The sequence below is a fragment of the Ictidomys tridecemlineatus genome, chromosome 3 (genome assembly GCF_052094955.1).
Source record: "Ictidomys tridecemlineatus isolate mIctTri1 chromosome 3, mIctTri1.hap1, whole genome shotgun sequence".
Lineage (NCBI taxonomy): Eukaryota > Metazoa > Chordata > Mammalia > Rodentia > Sciuridae > Ictidomys > Ictidomys tridecemlineatus.
Genome location: NC_135479.1, coordinates 119,283,820 through 119,306,129, shown reverse-complemented (window position 1 = coordinate 119,306,129; position 22,310 = coordinate 119,283,820). Strand labels below are relative to the sequence as shown.

The 22,310-nt window shown below is 33.8% G+C and overlaps 1 protein-coding gene across 3 annotated transcripts in view; it reads right to left on the bottom strand.

Moving 5' to 3' along the window:
* The window catches only part of Naaladl2 (N-acetylated alpha-linked acidic dipeptidase like 2), a 1,184,425-nt gene that overhangs the window by 913,816 nt on the left and 248,299 nt on the right, over window positions 1-22,310 (bottom strand). For 2 of the 3 annotated variants that reach the window (XM_078043670.1, XM_078043672.1), the window contains one exon: window positions 8,156-8,261. The exons of the other annotated variant lie outside the window; for it this stretch is intronic. The gene's annotated coding sequence lies outside the window, so the exon portion shown is untranslated. The remainder of the gene's footprint in view (window positions 1-8,155; window positions 8,262-22,310) is intronic. 3 annotated transcript variants of the gene reach the window in all.

Genomic DNA, 22,310 nt, shown 5'->3' with positions numbered 1-22,310 from the left:
TACAATAATATAAATAGATCCCAGAAAATGGTATTTTATTCCCTTTATGAATGCTGAACAGCCATTTGTTAATTTAATAATGATATTCAATTAAATAAAACTAGATATCAATTTTTTTTACAGGATATACAATTTCTAGCTTAGCCCAAAATTCAATCACATGCTTAATTGAGCAACATTAGAAGCTTTATCAATAAAATCAGAAACAAGACAGAAAAAAACACCATCATCAGAATTATTTGAAATTATACTGGAAGATACTAGTAAAAAAATTAAACAAGAGAAAGAATGTGTGTGTGTGTGTGTGTGTGTGTGTGTGTGTGTGAGAGAGAGAGAGAGAGAGAGAGAGAGAGAGAGAATATGAAAGGAAAAAGTAAAATTAGTACTATTTGAAGACAACCTAAAAATACAATTATATTTATAAGTCATCTAAGAAAATCAACTTTTTTTGTTTGTTTGTTTGTTTTGGCATGTAGAACTGACTGAAATCAAACACACTGAGGAGAAAAATTAGTTTGAGGAGAGACGTAGTTACAAAAGTTATAAAATACTGTAACTGCATGACATATATAATGTTGTTAAGCTCCCAACTTTCTATGGGCAGGAACCAGGCAGAGAAAGGGCTCAGCCACCCACGAGGGAAATTCTCCCATGCTTTCTTTATGTTCCTAAGGAGGATAATAGAAATAGAAGATTCTTCTAGAGAGTACAGTCAAGATCCATGAGTTATAACCAAGAACAGAATAAGGAATTTTCTTATTTTCTGGGTAATAGGATGGGTAATATTACCTAGATTGATTTCAGAATTTCTAAAGACCTCTGCCTGCTTCACAGTGTCCATTCTTCTCCTTTTTAAATCGAACTGACTATTACTGCATGGAAACAATTAAAAATGGTATGGATATTTGCATGTACACATATACAGATGCACAGGAAACTAGTAAGAGTGATTACTGGTTTAGACTTGTGGAAACTTGGGAGGAGATAGGCTTTTCTGTGTATTTTTTAATATTTTAAACTTTTGGAACCATGGAAAGGTAGTCCATGTTATTTCATAAGGCTTAATGAATTACTAGAAAAAGGTTAAGAGAAAGTGATTTAATATGATGGTTTCCATGTTTCTTGTTTCATGAATTTAGTGCAATATGGAGAGACAGAATATATATTTTCAGTATAGCCACAGTAAAAAAAAAAAAAAGCATGTTTTAGGTTTGTTGAGTACCAGTTATATCTGAAGGCATCCACTAGTTTTTGAGTGCAATTTGCTTGGTACTATTCAGATTTTACCAAAAAGAAAAAAAAAAATCCATATCCTGGGAAACCCCACTGTTGAATGCAATACATTTCAGTTTTCAGCAATTGGTACAAACAATTGGCACAAAACACATGACAGCCCCCAAAAATTGAGGTTTAGAGAAACATTCTAGTTTATAAGTATCTAAAAAATATATTTTTAGTTGTAGAGGGACATAATTCCTTTATTTTATTTATTTATTTTTATATGGTGCTCACACTCAGTAACTCCACACAGGCTAGGCAAGTGCTCTACCACTGAGCTATAACCACAGCCCTGTAGTTCCCAATTCTAACAAACATAAATATCCACCACTGCTAAGAAGTAAAATCCTAAATCGTCAAATGATTTTGTTGACAAGATATTTTGATATTAACCCATCAGGGTGATACCAGGAACTAGTGAAATATGAAATTGGTAAGAACAAAGATACACATGGAGGTGGATTATATGTTTGACTCTATTCAGTATTACCATTATATTAAAAAAAGGATGGCCTACAGCTTCAGGCAATTCAGAGAAGTATTATTGGAAAATAATTCAAAAAATAAAAATATCCTACTTCATTGTGAGACAGAAAGAAAATATCATTGTTATTTTGCATGAAATATTAGGACATTTACATTCTTTTTATAATCTCATATTTACCTTTAAAATCATAATAATATAGTCTATAAAATGTAAAAATTCAACAAAAATTATAATAGTTAAATAAATTGAGATATAATGAGATAGAAAAAACTATTATTAAAGTGTCATTATATTTTCTCAATATATTATTTCTTTAATTATTACCTCTGTTAATTTCTTCTTCCCTTAACTAAAACCAGTGTAATTTGTTTAAGTAGAAACAATTACATAAAAAAGCAAATAATATGAAGTAGTACATACTTTCAAGTAAATATCAATTTTTCATATTTAATGATAAAGTTAAAAATGCACATGTACATAATTATTTATGACATATTGTTTTATGTTATGATATGTTGGCTTGGTATGGATTTCAGAAAAGACTAGCCTTTGGACCTGAAGTTAGAAATTGATCTGAGTTGGAAATAGATAATTAGGAGTTAAAACCTCATCTCACTTTTGTACTACTTTTTATATGCTCACATTATATAATAGCATACTACATTAAAATCATTCATGTAAAATCAGCACTGAAGGTAAATATTTTAAAAGAAAATTTGCAGCATATTTATCTTTGTTCCTCAATTATCTGATTTCACATATAGCACTAGATTCACTGAAAATATTTGTATGAGATATCTTTGAAATATTTTAGAGTAATTTTAGAGTATGAAAGAGTAAAAGAATCAAGAAAATGAGTTTTATAGCAGCACAAACAACTTTTTATTAAAAGGTGAACATTCAGGTTGAAAAAAATTAGTTTTAGAAATCATTCTCTTTGGAAGAAACAGAAAAGGAGGTTCCAAGAACAAGAAGGTATTTTATGCCAGAAAATCTGGAGGCTGTGACAGGAGAATCACAATCTCAAAGCCAGACTCAGCCAAACATCGAGTTCCTAAGCAACTTAATGAGGCCCTGTATCAAAATTAAAAAAAAAAAAAATGGACTGGAGATGTGGCTCAGTGGTTAAGTAGCCCCGAGTACCAAAAAAAAAAAAAAAAGTTAATTCACTTCATACACAGGAAGATATGAAGTTCATACAGTGTAAGAGGTTATGTATCATATTTGCAAAGAAATGTTACTGTTTTATTCCATTTGTATGAGAAAATGAAAGCCATTGGTTTAAAGACAATTTTGAGAATCAAGTACTTAATTAATTGCTGCCAAACTGATTAATATGGTCAAAAGTTGATATCATTGAAATTTATATCAAGAACTATATGTGAGGAGCTTTAAAAAGCTTGTGAAATTAGGCAGCTAACAACTTATATATATAAAATCAAAAGTTAATGAGTTGGGTTCTTCCTCTTTAAAATATCATTTAGATTCCAATAGTTGATTTTTATTCACTATATATATATGTCCTCTTTTACCTTTAGAAGGGAAACTATTACAAGTTTGTCTTCTGAAAGGCACACATTATATATATAAATTTAATATAACTTAGGATTTAAGAGTGGGTTTATAGTAATACAAAATTAATATTATGCCAGAAATAATATAATAAAATGCAAATATTTAATTATATAAATAATTATTACAGAAGTATAAGGTACTGATTTTAAACAAATAGTATGAGTCTTCCTAACAAAGCTAATCTCATGATGAGTAAATAACTATAAAACCATATTTTAGATGAATTTATATTGGGGTAAGTACAGTTAAGGACAGAAAATGAAAAGTACCTCAAGGCTTTTATGATTAGTTTTCTCTCTATTTAACCCTTGCATGAGAATTAAAATATCAGAAAGATTCTCTCTTTAAATCCATTGGGTCAGAAATGTACAGATCCTGAGGGTTTTATGATGGTGTATGGTACCAGGATTTATTTCCCCATTGAATTGCTCCCATTTGATCATTTAACAATCCTTTTTTAAAATTAACTTTGCACCCTCATCAAAGACTGTTTCTTAAGTAAAATAAAATAGCACATAGAAAATTCTGGGACAAATGGCATTTACTAAACAGTTAAGGGAGAAACTTCTTAAGAAAAATAATAATAAAAATTGTGAAAATTGCATCTATCCTGGTTTAAAGACTTCCAGAAGGTGGTGTCAAATCTCAGGCAGCCTAAAGTGCCTCTAACTAGCCTCAGCATAGAGCCAATCAATAATATGTGATCCCTAATTACTTTTGTAGTGTGTCACTGTTTAACACAATCAAATCTAATTGACCAGAAAATTTTGGTTAGATTGTACTAAGCTATGGCTAAGTTTTTACTGCTATTATTCTGGTTTCTTTGTGAACATCTCAACTTTACTGCATCATTAAACTCTAAATTAGATTTTGATAATAAGAATATTTTATAAAATTTTTCAGACAACTGCAATATTTAAACAGGAGCTACTGTATTCTTAAATCCATTGTCATTTCTTTTTAAAAGAATTTAATTCATACCCATTTTTTCTAGGTTATTAAAACAATGGCAATGTGATTTTAATTAAACACTTCATTTGAAAGCCATGACAGGAAATGTCAAATGCTAAAGGTGAACATATATTAAGTGGATATCAGAACATCTTTCATACAATGGAAGGAATTCAAATATGACGGTTTGTAGTTTCAGAACCAATGACAAAGATTACAGACAAGAAAAGTGACAATTAACTACCTTAATTTAGATGTTTGCATTAGTTCATTTTCCTGTTGGAAATCAATGAGCTTAACAATGAATTAGACATTCCTGCCACTAATTATGTATGCATAAGATAAGAAACAAATAATTAGGTTTTATAAATGTCTACTTTGTGTGATCAAAGCATTGAATATAAACGTGTGAATTTATTCCTTAAAGACAATAAACAAAATGCTTAGTTATTCTTGTAATTTATTTTTTATAAATTTCTTCTATAAAACAAGATCATAGGATACAGGGGTCATTACTAGAAAATCTCCTCATATAGCTGTACCTTAACTGCAAACATTTTTACTTCTGTTTATTTTTATTTTCTAGAATATGTGAAGTCTTTAGAGGATATAACAACAAGTTAAAAACAAAAGAGCCAATACTTTTTTACTAACATAAAATACTGTGGATCAGTCAAAGAGCAGATGTAATAGTTCTAATCACTTTGAGCATTAACATCTAAATTCTTCAGCTCTAACTTGGCTGTGAAGAAATGATCAGCAAGTACTCAAAATTGTAATAACATAGCTTGACTGTAACATCTATTGCCAAACCCTTCCAAAATATTATTTTTGGTGTAGCTCAGTAAGAGAATACTTGCCCAGCAAGCACGAACCCTGAGTTCAATCCCTAGCCAATACCACCCCCGACACCATTCAAAAGAAAAAGAAAGGAAGGAGAGGAGAGGAGAGGAGAGGAAAAGAAAAGAAAGAGAGAAGGAAAGAAAGAAATTATGAGGTTGGGGTTGTATCTCAGTGGTAGTGTTCATATAGCATGCACAGGGCCTTGGGTTTGATTTCCATCACTGCAAAAATCTAACGTAATTTGGTGGTTATGGTACTAATGGTTTCTACTAACACGTGGAAAAAACACCTAAGAGACACAGCATCAAGCACTATGCCCATTCTCAAAACAGATCATAACTGAAGTAACCTTGATTCTGTCTATAAATGTATACATTCATGACATATGAGTAACAAAAAGCATATGAGTAACGAAGATACGAAGAAAGATATTGGAAGGGCACTAGTAATAGTACAAAGATCCCAGTACCTTTTAATTATTCCTTTATCATTAGGAAAACACATTTGACTTCCAACAGTACTGGATTCCATTTTCTTGTACACATATATTCAGATTTAAATTGAGCCAAAGAAAATAGACAAGACCTCAAGAATATATTGACTTGGCTATTTCCCATCTTCCACTAGGCCTGGTGCCTAACTGCCATTAGCTACTGATAAAATACGTTTATAATCCCAGTTAAGGTACAGATTTGAAAGGCAGTAAAAAGTGATAAAAATGAATAAATATATGTGATTGCTGTAAAAAAGGAAAATAAAGAAAATCAGAGGAGTAACATTTGATAAAGCTAGAATATTATGCTAGGAAATAAACATTTAAACTACTAATTTTGTGTCTTCTATATGAAATAAGATTTCGATGTCAATATTTAAAAATAGACTAAAACTTTCAGGCACTTCTTAAAGAACCACAAAACTAGTCTCAAACAAGTGGTATGACTCTCTTTCATTAGGGATTCATATAATTTTTTAGTGAAAATACCAACTATGAGAGAATTGGTAATTTTCGGGCTAGGGTTTAATCTTAGTCACTATAGTAGATCAGAAGTTCACATTCCAGGTCAATAAATGAAAAAGGGCTTCAGAAGAAACATTACACTGATGAATCATGTAGCATGGATTGTTAGGGTTAAAAAAAATCACGTTTTCATGCCTGTCTGTCTCATGTGGCTCAGGAGACAGGAGGATCTCCAGTTCAAAGCCACCCTTAGCAACTTAGCCATGCACTAAGCAACTCAGTGAGACCCTGTCTCTAAATTAAATACAAAAGGTGGGGGTGGGGGACGTGAGAATGTGATGTAGTTGCCGAATGCCCCTGAGTTAAATGCTTGGTACCTCTTTAAAAAAAAGTAAAAATCACCTTTTTCCCATTTCTACTATAAAATTCAGAGAAATTCAAACAAAATATATATATGTATTTTACTCATTTGTAATGACTAAAAATGGAACATAGATAGGATCCAACAAATGTTAGGCAATAAGTGCTTTACATAATAACACAATTTTAGGGCTGGGGATGTGGCTCAAGCAGTAGCGCGCTCACCTGGCATGCACACGGTACTGGGTTCGATCCTCCAGCACCACATACAAATAAAGATGTTGTGTCCACCGAAAAATCTAAAAAATAAATATTAAATTCTCTCTCTCTCTCTCTCGCTCTCTCTCTCTCTCTTAAAAAAGTGACACAATTTTATAGCCTTATATATGGTTGGAAATAAGTGATTTTACATAATAACATAATTTTATAGCCTTATATATGGTTGGAAGTGACCTTATAATTTATTCAATCCAATGTCCAAACCCACTCACTTCCTCCTCCAATTCTTCTACTTTCTTCTCCAATTAATTACTTAGTTGACTTTAAAATACTTGAACTTGAATGGCTTTATAAGGGGCACAGCCTCTTTCCCCCCGGATAGTTCATAAATGTGTATTATCTTCCTCACCCTTGAGGGCACAGATCTTGTCACCTTTCTCTGATCAAATCTTAAATCAGGGTATAAGGGAATTCTAAGGTTAAATAATTCATCCAAGCCCCTAAAGTATGCTGGTGGTCATGCTGGGTCCTTTCTTGGTTCTATGCTGTCTTTACAGCCTTTGCATTATGCACACCACGTCAAATTTCATACAAAGAAAACTTGAACAAGCATCTGAACATTGATGATAGCTAGTGCTCTACAGGTAAAGCATTGTGATCCCACAGTAGCATCTTCCCCTACCCCCAACTCCAAGAATAGTTTTAAACTTTTTCAGCATGTCTTCAAACTCCAGTAGATATATGGAAGTCTAAGACTGTGTGTGGCCATATAGAAAGAAATGTTACAAGAGGCCAACAAATATCTCTATACTTGAGAAAAAAAGTAATAACTGATATGTGGTCACACTGTATTGTGGCATAGATCGAATTGTTTATTTTTGGGCAGGGGTGGGTATGGAGGATTGAACTCAGGGGCACTTGGCCACTGAGCCATATCCTCAGCCCTATTTTGTATTTAATTTAAAGAAAGGATCTCACTGACCCAATGACAAGGCTTAGTGCCTTGCCATTGCTGAGGCTGGCTTTGAATTCTCTATCCTCCTGTTTCAGCCTCCTGAGCCATTGGGATTATAGGCATAAGCCATCACACCCGGCATAAGCCATCACACCCAGCATAGATTCATTGTTAAATTTTAGAAAAATCATTGGTAACGTCAACAAACAACAATAAAAAGAGAGCCTAATTAAATTAGTTGTAATGACATTTATAATTAAATAAAAAGAATTGATGCACACAAAGGCAAAGAGATTATACCAATTTTAAGAGCACACAGAAATTGATATACTTACCTATTATTGTACAAAATGGGTTTATCCATAAAAGATGAATAGAAATTAAAATACATAAAATTTGCCAGAGAAGAGTGCTTGCATTCTTCTTTTAAAATTAGCAGATCTAGGCACACCACAGAAATAGGCCAAGTCACCTTATTAAAAGTTGATTTAAGAATAAAAGTCTTACATTCTAATTAATTAGGTCTTACTTCAATTAAATGATCCTACAGCAACCAGGTCTTTGTAGGGTAAAGGAGATGGATAATTTGAACCCAGGACTCTTCATCCAGGTGCCTAACAGTCAATGTGCATTTCCTGTTAATAAATTAAAAAATGGAAGTAATCAATTTAATTGAGAGCTGTATCAGATAATTTATCAGTTGGTTCTTGAATTTTTTATTGCTGATTCTTTTTAATGTTACTTTATAAGTTCATTTTATGGTAAGTACATGTAAATTCTGTACCATTTGTGGGGAGTCAAGAAAATATAGACTTTTTTAAGCAAAGTATTTTATCTCAAGGACAAATGTATGCACAGAACACTTTTCTCACTTTCACCTTTTACATGTGTTTACATTTGCACCTTCATTCAGCAAACATAAATGGCCCATTTACTTTCTTTTTTTTTTTAATATTTATTTTTTAGCTCTCAGCAGACACAACATCTTTGTTGGTATGTGGTGCTGAGGATCGAACCCGGGCCGCACACATGCCAGGCGAGCGCGCTACCGCTTGAGCCACATCCCCAGCCCTGGCCCATTTACTTTCTACCATGTGCTACTAAATATAAAAGGTAAAGCAGAAAACACTCAATTGGACACAGAACGATTCATTATACCTTTGCAGATTAAAAGTTAACAAAAGGCAGGGATATATATTAGATTATATCTAGGACTAGGTGGCTGTTCATTTGAAAACAAGTGTGACCTTGAGTAATTTCCGTAACCCTACAACTACCAATTTCCTAACATGAAAATAGGTAACACTAGAACTATTGTGAAAATTAGAAACATGGTCTTATAATGTGCCTATAACATGGTCTAGCATGTACTAGGTGCTCAATAAATGACTAATAGCATAATAACATCTTAAAACATTAAATTTATTCATTTTATTTTACACTTTTTGATGCCAAGAAAGTTATTCTCCATTTCATACTGATAGGCTGTGATATCAAGCAATAAATGTTATTAATTACAAAGAATCTCATTTTTTCTTCTTTTATATTTATTTATCTATTTTATTTGACACATAAAAATTACATGATTTGGGGGTATCAGGTGATGTTTTGATACATGTATATATTGTGCAATGTTCATAATGGGCTAAAAGTATCTCCTCCATAATTATCATTCCTTCATAGTGAAACAATAAAGACAATTTCTTATAGCTCTTTGAAAAATATAGTACATCATGTATAGTCACCTTAATATGCAACAGAACATCAGAAATTATTTCTGCTATTTAATCTGTTTCTTCTAAGTATAGTCTGTCTGTACCTTGGTTATTTCACTTAACATAATGTCCTCCATTTCCATTTATGTTTTCACAAATGATAGGATCTCATTTTTTTGTTGTTGGACTGAACAGTATTCCACTGTGTAAATGAATTACATTTTCTTTACTTATCAGTTGATGGCTGCTTCTGTGTCTTTGCTTTTGTGAATAGCACTGCAGTAAACATGAAAATGCAGATATCTCTAATGCATTAATTTCATTTCCTTTGGGTATACACCCAGGAATGAGATTGCTGAGTCATATGTAGTTATAATTTTATTTTTTGAGGACCCTACCTACTCTTTTCCATAATGGATGTACTAATTTGCATTTCCACCAACGGTGTTGAAGAGTTCCTTTTTCTCTGTGCCCTTGCCAGCACTCATCTTTTGTCTTTGTGATAGCAACCCTCCTAACTGGAGTGAGATGACTTCTCATTGTTGTTTAGATTTACTTTTCCCTGATGATTCATGTTAAGCATTTTTTAAATGACCTGTTGGATACTTTCATGTCTTCTTTTGAGTAATGTCTATCTACATCTAATGCCCATTTAAGATTGGATTTTTGCTATTGAGTTTTTGAGGTTTCTTATATATCCTGGATATCAATCCTCCATCAGATGTAGTTTGCAAATATTTTCTTCCATTTTATAGGTTGTCTTCATTCTGTTAATTGGATCCTTTGTTTTTCATCTTTATTATTTTTTACATTTTTATCTTAGCTCTGAGCCACTCGAAAGCTATAAAATGTTCTCTGTCATTTATAAAAATAATAAAAAGAAACCGGTATTATTTTCTTCTATAAGTCAACTTGCAATATCATACAGGACGTGGACAGGAAAACATGTCTTTACATTTTGTTAGGTTAGTTTACTTTCTCTGCTCTCCTAGCTTTTTTTTCCCTCATTTTCAAATCTCACATCTTCCTTAAGCTTTACATAATAGAATATAATAATGTGTCATAAAGTCCTCAAGCACCAAAAGCATTAAATAATATTTCTGAATTTTTATTTAAAATTCTTTCTGCTTTTAGAGAGGAAAAAATTTAAAGCAGGTCCTGTATGTTCACTAATTTGGAAGTGCCATCTAATTGTTTTATCAAAAATTTCAGAGCCTCTTGATAAGATTAACCTAATTGGCTAACAGAAGCCAATGTGATAAACTCAATATTTGTGTTCTCCGCAAATTCACATGTTGAAACCCTAACCTTCAAATATAATGCTATTTGGAGTAATTTCCTTTGGGGAAAGTAATTAGGTAGGTGAAATCATTTGGGTGGGCTCCTTATAGTGGAATTAGTGACCCTTAAAGAATACATCAGAGAACTTGCACTCTCTCTTTCTGTCTATTCCATGTAAGGACATAGCAAAAAGACAGCCATCTCCAAGAGTCATTAGCAACCAAATTGGCTGGCACCTTAATCTTGTTCTCCCCCTACTTTCAGAACTGTGAGATATAAATTTCCATTGGTTAAATCATCCTCTGAAATTCTGTTTAGAGCGCCCAAGTAGACTAATATTTTAAGTAAACTCTATAGTTCAAGAATTAGTGGTATTATATTATCAAAGCATACAGGTACAAACACACATGTACACCACACACAAACATACATAATTAAAGACATTATTTAAGAATATCTCAATTGTTTGGATGTAAATGGGATACAGAATGGGGAGAATTGAAGGACACTACTCAATTCTCAACTTTTATTGAAGTGTCTCAATGTTCTAATCATGGGCAAGATGTGCATCAAATCCATTATCATTTTAGTATAAATGTGAGCTTCTGCCCTCCTTCAGCATTAAAGGAGCCAAAACAAAAAGATTTAGATATGTGCACCAAGGCACCTAAGTATTCAGGCTATGAATCTCAAGAAATGCTAAGTCACTTGGGACTTTCCTCCTTAACCTTTCCCTTGGCATCCAATTGAATCAAAATGGCATGCTGCCATCTGCATCCCTGCATTTGATTAAGAATCAAACTATGTAAATTGGGTTAGGTAGCTAAACAGATATATATCTCCTTGTCTAAGACAGTACCTTTTGACTGATCCTTGCTTCTTACAACCCCATATTAAAAATTCTATTTGCTTAATAAGATGAACTCTAGTTTCTTGTGTTGAAATAAAATATTTGAGATATGATTTTTCTTATGTTCTTATGAAAACCTGAATGAGTGAATTCCTTGTGAACTTCCAAGCATTAAAGAAAGTCAGAATACTGAAACTGGAAGTTCAGTAATTATTTCACTCAAATATCATACCAACATCTACCATTAGTTCCCACTAAAAATTTTATTTTATACTCAACTGCATCCAGATCCTACATTTAATGTTTAACAATAAAAGTCTCTGAAAATTTCCAGCTACTGATAATCTCTTTATCTTTTTAAATCCTTCTTTGTTTCTTTGTTTTTGTTTTTTTTGGGGGGTGGTACTAGGGATTGAACTCAGGCACTCAACCACTGAGTCACATCCCCAGCCCTACTTTATATTTTATTTAGAGACAGGGTCTCACTGAATTGCTTAGCACCTTGACATTCCTGAGGCTGGCTTTGAACTTTCAATCCTCCTGTCTCAGCCTCCTGAGCTGCTAGGATTACAGGCATGTACCATCATGCCCAGCTGATAATTTCTTATCTATATAAATTATTTTAATGACATATCATTGTATTAAGGAGACACAATGGTACAACTATTTAAAATTGTCTTTAATTCTGATATGTATTGATACAAACATATTCATTTGCTAACTCTGGATCTTTTGAGTACAGTGTATTAGAAAGAAGAGCCCAACCCAACACATGCTACCTGTAATGCACAAAGTTCCTCTAGAATTAATATTAAAAAATAAAATTTTCATGGTTACCATTTTATTAGTTTCTATGAGATGATTGCCTATTTTTCCTAAAACTATTTTCTTCAAGCCACTCTACAACTGATCAAAAATTAATAAAAATTTCCTATCTTCAATATGTAAGTATCATTTTCAACTAAAATGCACCAACTAAAAAGCCTGCATTAATCTAAATGTATTAACTCAAAATATTTGTAGATGCAGTTGAACCCTTTGATATCTCCACCTTTGAGGCTCTTGAAGGCAAGGACTGTTGTCTTGATGAGCTTTGTCCCCAGGACCCATCACTTTGCCAATACCTAGAATACACACAACAAATGCCAGTAAGTGGCATTTGGTACTAAACATTTCTACATATTTCTATGTACTTCTACAATCCTCTCTATATCAAGGATATCCTCACTATCCTTTGGAAAAATACACTGTACTCTCTCTGTGCCTTTTCTTTTGCTGCTCTGCTTTTCTAGGACATTTATTTTGTTGTCTTGCCTACTTTATCCAAAATTGACCTATCTCATGTAATCTACTCCAGAACTGACATTTAGTTTTATTCTAATTGTTTCGACACTATAATACACAACACTCTGATCTCTTAAAGAGGAATGGAAAAATCTTATTTATGTATATCTCCACAAATCATAGTTCAATGTTGGGCACTTGGCTGTTGCTTATGATATATGATATAGACAGGTTAAGAGCTAAGAAAGACACATGCTCTTGTTGATGAATTAGATCAGACATTGATAAACTTTGGCCTCTGTGCCAAATTCTGTCTGCTGCATGTTTTGTAAATAAGTTTTTATTGGGCACAGCCACACCCATTCATTTATATATTGTCTATGACTGCTTTCCTGCTATAATAACTCAACTATAATTGAGCAGTTGCAACAGACATCGTCTAGCCCACTAGCTTAAAATATTTACTATGGGTCCATTACAGATTAACTTTCCCAACCAGCAGATTGGATCAGTGGTTTTTCACTGTGGGCACCAGACAAGATCTTATCAGAGGAGTGACAGCCTTAACCCATATGTCCTCATGTCCCATTTGTGGACTACCTATAAAAACTTAACACATACAGTAATTTCGTTGCCTGATTTAAGTTTTGATAGATGTCCTATATAGGGATGCCAGGACATAATATGTTAAGCTGTGTGATTACACAATATTCTAATCCATTGATTCTGCAAGAGAAGTCTCTTGGCTAGCATCAGCCTCACTTGGGAACTTAATAGAAATGAAAAATCTCAGATGCTATCCTAGATTTTAGATCAGAATCTCTGCTGTTGGAGCCCAATAATCTGTGTTTATATCAGCACTTTGGGTGATTCTAATGCACATTACAATATGAGAACCACATTAGATTAGAAAAAGAGAGAAACATTTGTATATTCCTGACCAAAATTATTTGGCTTGGCTATAGAAGATTGATTTCTTTAAATATTGTGATTGATTAGAAGAGCCTAATTAACTTTTACCAGTGTTGAAATATGACACCTTGTATTTAGTATGAAATAAAACTGAGGAGCAGGATTGTTTTGATGCGGGAATTACTGCAGCACTTTTAGTGAATACTAATACAGCCGCCAGCTGTATATCCAAGAAAAGACAATATACCAAATGCCAAAGTGTAAAACTTATTCAAAAATAGATTGAAATATCAAAGCAATATAGCAGATAAGTTGCAATTTTATAGGACTGCCTGTCAAGACAAACCTTTGCACAATGGTTCTCAGCAGGCACATGGGAGAAGTGGCACTGCCGCTCAGTATGGGATTCTGCTAATCAAGGATCTGTTCCAACATGCATACCCCAGCTCAGTCACAAATGTGGCCAGATCACACTTTCTATGATAGTGTATGGGTAGAAATATAGAATAATCACCTACAAGCCTTGTGAGAGTTAGGAATTAACCGTAAAATTAATGTTACATTGAAATGGTATAATATATAAAATTCTCACAAAACAACATATGTTTTAACTTTGCAATAAATCCTTCTCCTTCATTGTTTCTCTCTAGAACATGAACTAGCTCTAAGAGCTATGGGTATGATCTAAAAGGGTTGTTATACACTAAAAATAATGCCAAGAAATCAATGAGACAAGCACAACAAAGTTATTTCTTCTTGAAACACTCTTGTTTCCATGAATCATTTGTATAATTATTTTTTTTGTGTGTGTGTGTGTGGTGCTGGGAACTGAATCCAGGGAATCTTACACAAGGCAGGCAAGTACTCTACTACAGAGCTATAGCCCCAGCCCTCAATGTATTATATTTTAATGGTGTGACCTTGGCAGCTATATAAGGAAATAAATAATAAAATTATTTAACCTATTGAAGAGTCTTCATGTAAAGGTTAAAGGAAACATGCATCAATCAATAAGAATAAACTATTGACTGACAGCCTTTAGAAAGTTCACATCATTTCCTAGTCATAAAAAATCATTATGTTTTCCCCCAATAATATAACCATCATTTTTCTTTTGAAAAGTGACACATAGATTTCATATGTCTAAAATCCATATAAACATTTTATTCAATAGTCATTTAAGTGTTCTTTTATTTTGACATATATCTGTGGAAAATAGGAAAAGTGTTCAGACCTGCCATGTAATAGAATAATTGGGAAATAGGAGCCAGGATTTTGTACCTATGAATTCAGTAAGTGATTGATGATGATTAGAACTCTGGTTCAAAGACTTAAAATTCACATATTTAAATCACATATTAATGAATATATAGTTTAGCACACTTAGGCATAGCACAGACCAAATTCAAAAAGGAAGAATACACAATTATCCCTTTGCCTAGCAACTAACAGCCCAGATAGAAACTGCTTCGCTCAATAGTTCATAGTGGGGAGACACAATACCTATCTAGGAAGGACAGTGGGTCACAAATGCCAAGAAACAAGGAGGCAGCAGAGGCTGAGTAAGTTACAGAAAGCAGTTAAGAGTAATGCTCTGGAATTTAAATTTTTTTTTAAATTTTTTAGTTATTGGCAGACACAACATCTTTGTTCGTATGTGGTGCTGAGGATCGAACCCGGGGCGCACACATGCCAGGCCAGCATGATACCACTTGAGCCACATCCCCAGCCCTGCTCTGGAATTTTAAAAAGTGGAAAATTAGGCTAAATGTTAGAAACCTTTCATAGCAAGACCATTAGCCTCTACAATCAACCTCTAGCAGAAGCCTCTTCAATTGAGTCATTTAAAATTAGACAAGAGCCTGTCTTTGCCAAAATACTACAGAGAATTAGTCAATACTAGTGGGATAAAATAAATGAACTATTTTTCCTTTTGCTTGTCTTTAGCATATGTAGTGCTATGATTTCATACACATTAAAAACTAGTGAGAAGATGAAATGTCCCTGGAGGCTATTCTCCTACTATTATTACAGCCCATCAATTTATATTTTTTTCAAAACAATTGGCAAATGATGAGATAAAAAATAATTGAGATGGGAAAACTAATTTTGACTAGTATATTCAAAATACTAAGTTCAAAGAAAAGTATTTTAATAGATCCTATGGACATTTGTGTTATAGTTTAGATATGAGATGTCCCCCAATTGTTCATGTGTGAGACTATGCAAAAGTGTTCAGAGGTGAAATGATTGGGTTATGAGATCTTTAACCTGATCAATGCATTAATCCATTGATATGGATTAACTGGGTGGTAACTATAGGCAGGTAGTTTGTGGCTAAAGGAAGTAGGTCATTGGGGGCATGACTTTGGAAGGTATTATTGTGTCCCTGGTGAGCTGAGCTCTCTCTGGTTTCTGATTGTCATGTCCTGAACTACTTTCCTCTGTCACATCTTTCCACCATGATGTTCTGCCTCATCTGGGACTCAGAACTATGTACAGAGACGGCTGACCACAGACTAAACCTCTGAAACTGTGAAACAAAATAAACTTTTCCTCTTCTATGCTTTTCTTGTCAGGTTTTTTGGTTATAATAGTGGAAAGTTGACTAAAACAATTTGTAAAATTCACATAACTATGTCTATATTTCATAATCTAAAAATGACCTTGAACAGTGTCTACTGGAGTTGGTAGTCAAGAAATACTAAATGAAGGAATAAGTGAATACCTCTCCTCTGGAGATTGCCTCTGTTAGGGTTTATATTCCTCAGATGTAGGCTTGTTGTATTTAGTTACTTAGGCCCAACCCACGCTCCCTGGGCTCAAAGCCCAGCTTTGCTGTTTACTATGTGACCTTAAACAAGTGACTTAGCCTCACCAAGCCTCAGCTGTTACATCTGAAAAGTGGGGAAAGATGGCAATGGTATCTGCCCCTTAGAGGTTGTTTGGGTATGATGAGTTAATACTAGTAAAACTAGTTAGAACATGTTTGGTTAACTACAACCTATTAGGTAGTAATCACTCAATGATGGTAAGTTATTAATTTATCACTTTTATTAACTGCAATTGATGTATACAGTTACCAACAGGGTAGGAGATTTTAGAAAGTTAGTCTAGAAAATATCAGAGATGCCAAATGGATTGACACAGGTTCCTAGCATATGACCTTATTTAATAATATTCTGATAAAAAAGAGTTATTTCATTCATAAGGTTGACTATAGAAAAATGATTATTCACATAGAAGTTAAAAGAAGCCTTGTTCCTCCTGCACGGAATATTTTCATAAGTAACTAATGGTTACCTAAGACTTAGTCCTCTAGGCTTTGTGTTGTGTGCCAAATTCTTAGTCCACCAGGGCAGCCTGATAAGTTACCAGTAAAACATTAGGCTACTTTGCGCTTCTATATTTCATATTTATAATGACAGTAGCCCTGCCAGCTGTCCACAAATGTAAGCTAAAATCTGTGGCTTTAGGGATAATTGCTTCTTGGACAAATAACTCAAAAAGATGATAGATGAAAGTTGTATATATATAAACTCTCTGTGTATCAATCCCACCTACACCATGAGTTCTGAGACCTTGGGCAAGTAAATCACTCTTGGGCATATTTCCTTTTATGTAAAATTATGTTATTTACCATCTCATTAGATTATATGGAGGATTAAAACTCATGAAAAAATGCTCTCAAGTACAACAGATAGAGACTATTTAGGTTTGAATCTTGGCCCTGGTACTTACTAGAAGTATGGACAAGGGCATCTTGACTAATCACTCTGTATTTTAATATATGCGTAAAAAAGTTAGTGATTGCTAACTTTACTAGCATTATTGAATATAATATTGTTCTAATCAATATGGCTTACAATTTTCTTTTATTTCCTGATTTATACAGAGTTGGAAACAGTGTTTGAAACAAAAAGAAATACTTATTTAATAAATGAATCACATATCCACTTAAAAAATAATTTGTCCTGAATTGCAGATCAGAGATAGGCCAATATGAAGATAAAAGGGCTTTATTAGCAGCCTTTCACAATTGTCTAGCCATGAAGTAATGAGGAAATGCATGAACACTGATGATAAGAGTATAAATGGAAGTCTGTTTAGATCATTGGGATGAGCCACTGAGACCACTAAAGCTGGAAGAGCAGTAAGAAAAGAAGACCCTAATTAGCCGGGCACAGTGGTGCACACCTATAATCCCAGTGACTTGGGAGGCTGAGGCAGGAGGATCCTGAGTTCAAAGCCAGCCTCAGCAAAAGCAAGGTACTAAGCAACTCAGTGAGATCCTGTCTCTTTTTAAAGTACAAAATAGGGCTAGGGATGTGACTCAGTGGTCGAGTGCCCTGAGTTCAATCCCAGGTTTAAAAAAAAAAAAACCCTAAGTAAAATACTGAAGAGGATTATTTGTTGGTGAAGGATAAAGAATCATGAGACAAAAGTATCACAGAAGCTCAGAGAAGACAGATTGAGTAGACACAAAGAATAGTATCAAGGGCTAGAGTGAGGCCAAGTATTGTGAGCAGGGCTGGAATTAGGGGTGAGATGAAAGACCCACTCACCTTGGGTAAACAAAATAAAGAAGGTTCAGGAGGAAAAAAAAAAACAACTAACCAACAGAAGTAATATTTAGATATATTATTTTCAAGTAAGAATTAAGGGGTTGGGGCTGCAGCTTAGTGGTAGAGCAGCACTTGCCTAGCATGCCCAAAGCCCTGGGTTCAGTCCCCAGCACAGGGGGTAGAGGGGCATGGCAAAATTAGAATCAATAAAAAAGAATCCACAATGAACAAAAATATAAAAATGAAAGGCAGGCAGATGTTTATGATCCTGCAACAGGACACCCTGCACTTCCTGGGTCTGAGCAGCCTTTGCTTTCCCACTGGGTAGGTTTATGGGGTTGATAATGCTGTGCCAATAGATTGGGACTTTAGATATGGTTTTGTGGAGAGAATGTTTATTCATCTTTTCCCCTCAGTTCAAAATATGGGAGGGTATTTTAATAAGTATAAGTAGATACACACCTTTTCCTCTTATCTCAGTTTCTGATATGGGTTGGCACAACCCCGAGACTTGGAAAGCTTCCTTTGGGTTTAGCAATTAGAAAGGCATTGGTGACAGTGAGAGTGGTTTTGATGTGGTAGTGAAAAGAGAGACTACAGTTGCTTAAAGAGAATGTAGGTTGAAGGCAAAGGGATAAAAAAGGTGATGTTGACAAAAGAAGGCTGATAATCCATGAAGCAATACAACTTCTAAAGTGTTCTTTTATTCAAATTTGTCCCAAATCTGTCTTGAGGTAAGTAAAAATATAAAATAAAAACAAAGGGGAAAACATTGGTTATTCCCACTGTACACCTTTAGAAAGACTGCTATCTTCATTGTGGCAATGTGGCATATTTATAGTCTATCCAATTAACCAGTATCACCATGGTTTGTTTGTTTATTTATTTATTTTATTTGTTTATTTATTCATTCATTCTAATCAGTTATACGGTATAGCAGAATGCTCTTTGATTCATTGTACACAAATGGGGCACAATTTTTCACTTTCTGATTGTATACAAAGTAGGGTCACACCCTTCATGCAATCATACATGTACCTAGGGTAATGACATCCGTCTTATTCCACAATCTTTCTTATTCCCATGCCTCCTCCCTTTACCTACCTCCCTTTGGCCAATCCAAAGTTCCTACACTCATCCCATACCCTCTCATTATGGATTACCATCTACTTATCAGAGAAAATATTTGGCCTTAGGTTTTAGGGGATTGGTTTACTTCGCTTAGCATGATATTCTCTAACTTCATCCATTTACCTGTAAATGTCATAGTTTTATTCTCTTTTATTGCTGAGTAATATTCTATTGTGTATATATACCACATTTTCTTTATCCATTCAACTATTGAAGGGCATCTAGGTTGGTTTCACAGTTTGGCAATTATGAATTGAGTTGCTTAAACATTGATGTGGCTGCATCACTATAATATGCTGTTCACATTTCTGAAATGTTTTTGACAATGTGTTTGTTGACACAGCTTTCTTGTAAATGTATCTCAGGAATCATATGTATAAAAAATACATATGTACATGCATATAACCCACTTCAATCTAATGTATGAAATATGATATGTCAAGAGCTTTGTAATGTTGTGACCAACCAATAAAAAAAAAGAATGTCCATGCACTATGCCTTTTTAATGCTTTATTCACTCAAAATCACTCAATACAATTTAATTCTATAGGTTCTTAATCAAGAAATGACAATCCTTAGTGCTGGAAAAAAATGACAAAGGGAAAACTTTCCTATTTAGGAAAACATTTTAGATAGGCTTGAACTTTACATAAAATACACACATGAATTAATGAGTTAAAAGATGGTATCTAGTAGCCATCTAATCAAGTTAAATTTGTCTTTTAGAATGTCACAGATGACCTCAGGCTGAGGACCTTCCCATTTGATTTACAAAATTAATGTTCTCTGCTCTTTGAATTTAAAAGTAAGTAAATCATATTTTTAAAAATTAAAACATAAACTAATGATTTATGTATATTTGCCTTACACATTCATGTGCCAAGGATTCTATTAGTAACATTTGTAAGAATATAACTATTAGTAAAGGCCTTTGTCAACAAATGAGATTTTATACTTCTATTCTACCATGTTCATCACTCTTTAATCAAAATCTATAAGGGCTAAGATCAGAAAATTTTTGAAAAGGTCCATTCTTGGAAAAAAAAGAGAATGAAACACTACAGTAGATACTGGAAATATACCAGATACCACATGAAATGTTAGGATTCTTCAGACCACTCCAAACCACCATGCCCCCAAGCTCAAGGAACTCAAACATGAATGAAGGACAATGGTATTCCTGAAATGTCAGAGGATTTGGAGTTTTTAAGAGAACATATTTGGAGTAGGTAACAGAGTAGATATTGTTACAGGTTTAAAATTGGGAGGGAGCACTAGATCCATGAAGATGGAGAAGAGCGTGAGGAAACACTTCACTGTGGGTTTCTTGTGCACCTCCAGTCTTACGGAGGCCTCAGTCTCAGCTGGGCCTTTCCTGAGGCCATTTTTTCAGCATTATTTGTAAAACTAGAGCTCTCAGAAGAAGGTAACACTTAATGGAAATAAGTCAGGGAGCCCTGAAATGCACCTGGTCTCCCTCTGGTTAAAGAGCAATCTTGTGTACAATGGGCTGTAAACTCCTCCAGCTCCAGCGCCTGTACCACATGAACTTGTAGCATTTTGGAACTGGAAGAATCTTGTGACCACTCTGATTTCTACTTTTCACAGGAGTTGACTCCAAGAGTCTTATGCCTTCACTTAGCATTCAAGGAACAGTGATAGCTTATACATTTTTGTCAGTGAGAGTTCTGCGATGTCAAGCTCTCCTCTGTACCACCAAACTTTTTTAAACCAGTCACAAGCTCATTTTCTGAGGGAAGGGAAACACCAGTAATGAGACACATCTCACTTTTAGGTCAGTTTCTTTTCAAAGTTATGGAATTCAGGACTCTTGTCCAATTATGGTCCTGTCTCAGTGCTTCACAATCTTCATCTCACTAGTTATAAACACTAAATGTTCAGGAGTTGAGAAAAGAAGGCTGATAATCCATGAAGCAATACAACTTCTAAAGTGTTCTTCTATTCTAATTTGTCCCAAATCTGTTTGGAGGTAAGTAAAAATATAATATAAAAACAAAGGGGAAAACATTGGTTATTCCCACTGTACACCTTTAGACAGACTGCTGTCTTCACTGTGGCAATGTGGCATACTTATTATCCAATTAGCCATACAGTATCACCATGGTTTGTTTGTTTATTTATTTATTCATTCTAATCAGTTATTTATCAGGCTATTTATTAAGATAGATTTTAAACATTCTCTTTCATTTGTTTATGTAATGATTAAATTGTGTTTAGTAAATTATGCTAATCTTCGAAATATTTAATATCATATTCCAAATATAAAAATGTGTATTTTTATCATATCCTAAAAATCATTTGACAGCCATGTGTGGTGGCACACATGTGTAATCTCAGCAGTTTGGGAGGCTGAGCCAGGAGGATTACGAGTTCAAAGCCAATCTCAGTAAAAGCAATGTACTAAGCAACTCAGTGAGACCCTGTCTCTAAATAAAATACAAAATAGGGCTGAGGATGTGACTCAGTGGTCAAATGACCCTGAGTTGAATCCCTGGTAACAAAACAAACAACAACAAAATTGTTTTAATTTTTAACAATTTGACAGACTGTTTCTCATAGCTCTTTTCTTATTAACTATAATAGCTATATTTTATTAAATTTATTTTTTATTTGTTCTTATTAATTATATATGATAGCAGAATGCATTTGATTCATTGTACACAAATGAAGCAAAACTTTTCATTTTTCTGATTGTACATGATGTAGAGTCACACCACATGTACCTAAGTAATGATATTCATCTCATTCATTTTATTCCACCATCATTCCTCTCCCCAGGTTCCTCGACTTCCCTCTCTACCCTTTGTTCAAAGTTCCTCCATTCTCCCCACAGCCCTCACAAAGCATGGATCAGCAACCACTTATCAATAGCTATATTTTTAAACTTAGGTCTAAAGTTATAAACTCTTTCACATACTTATTACT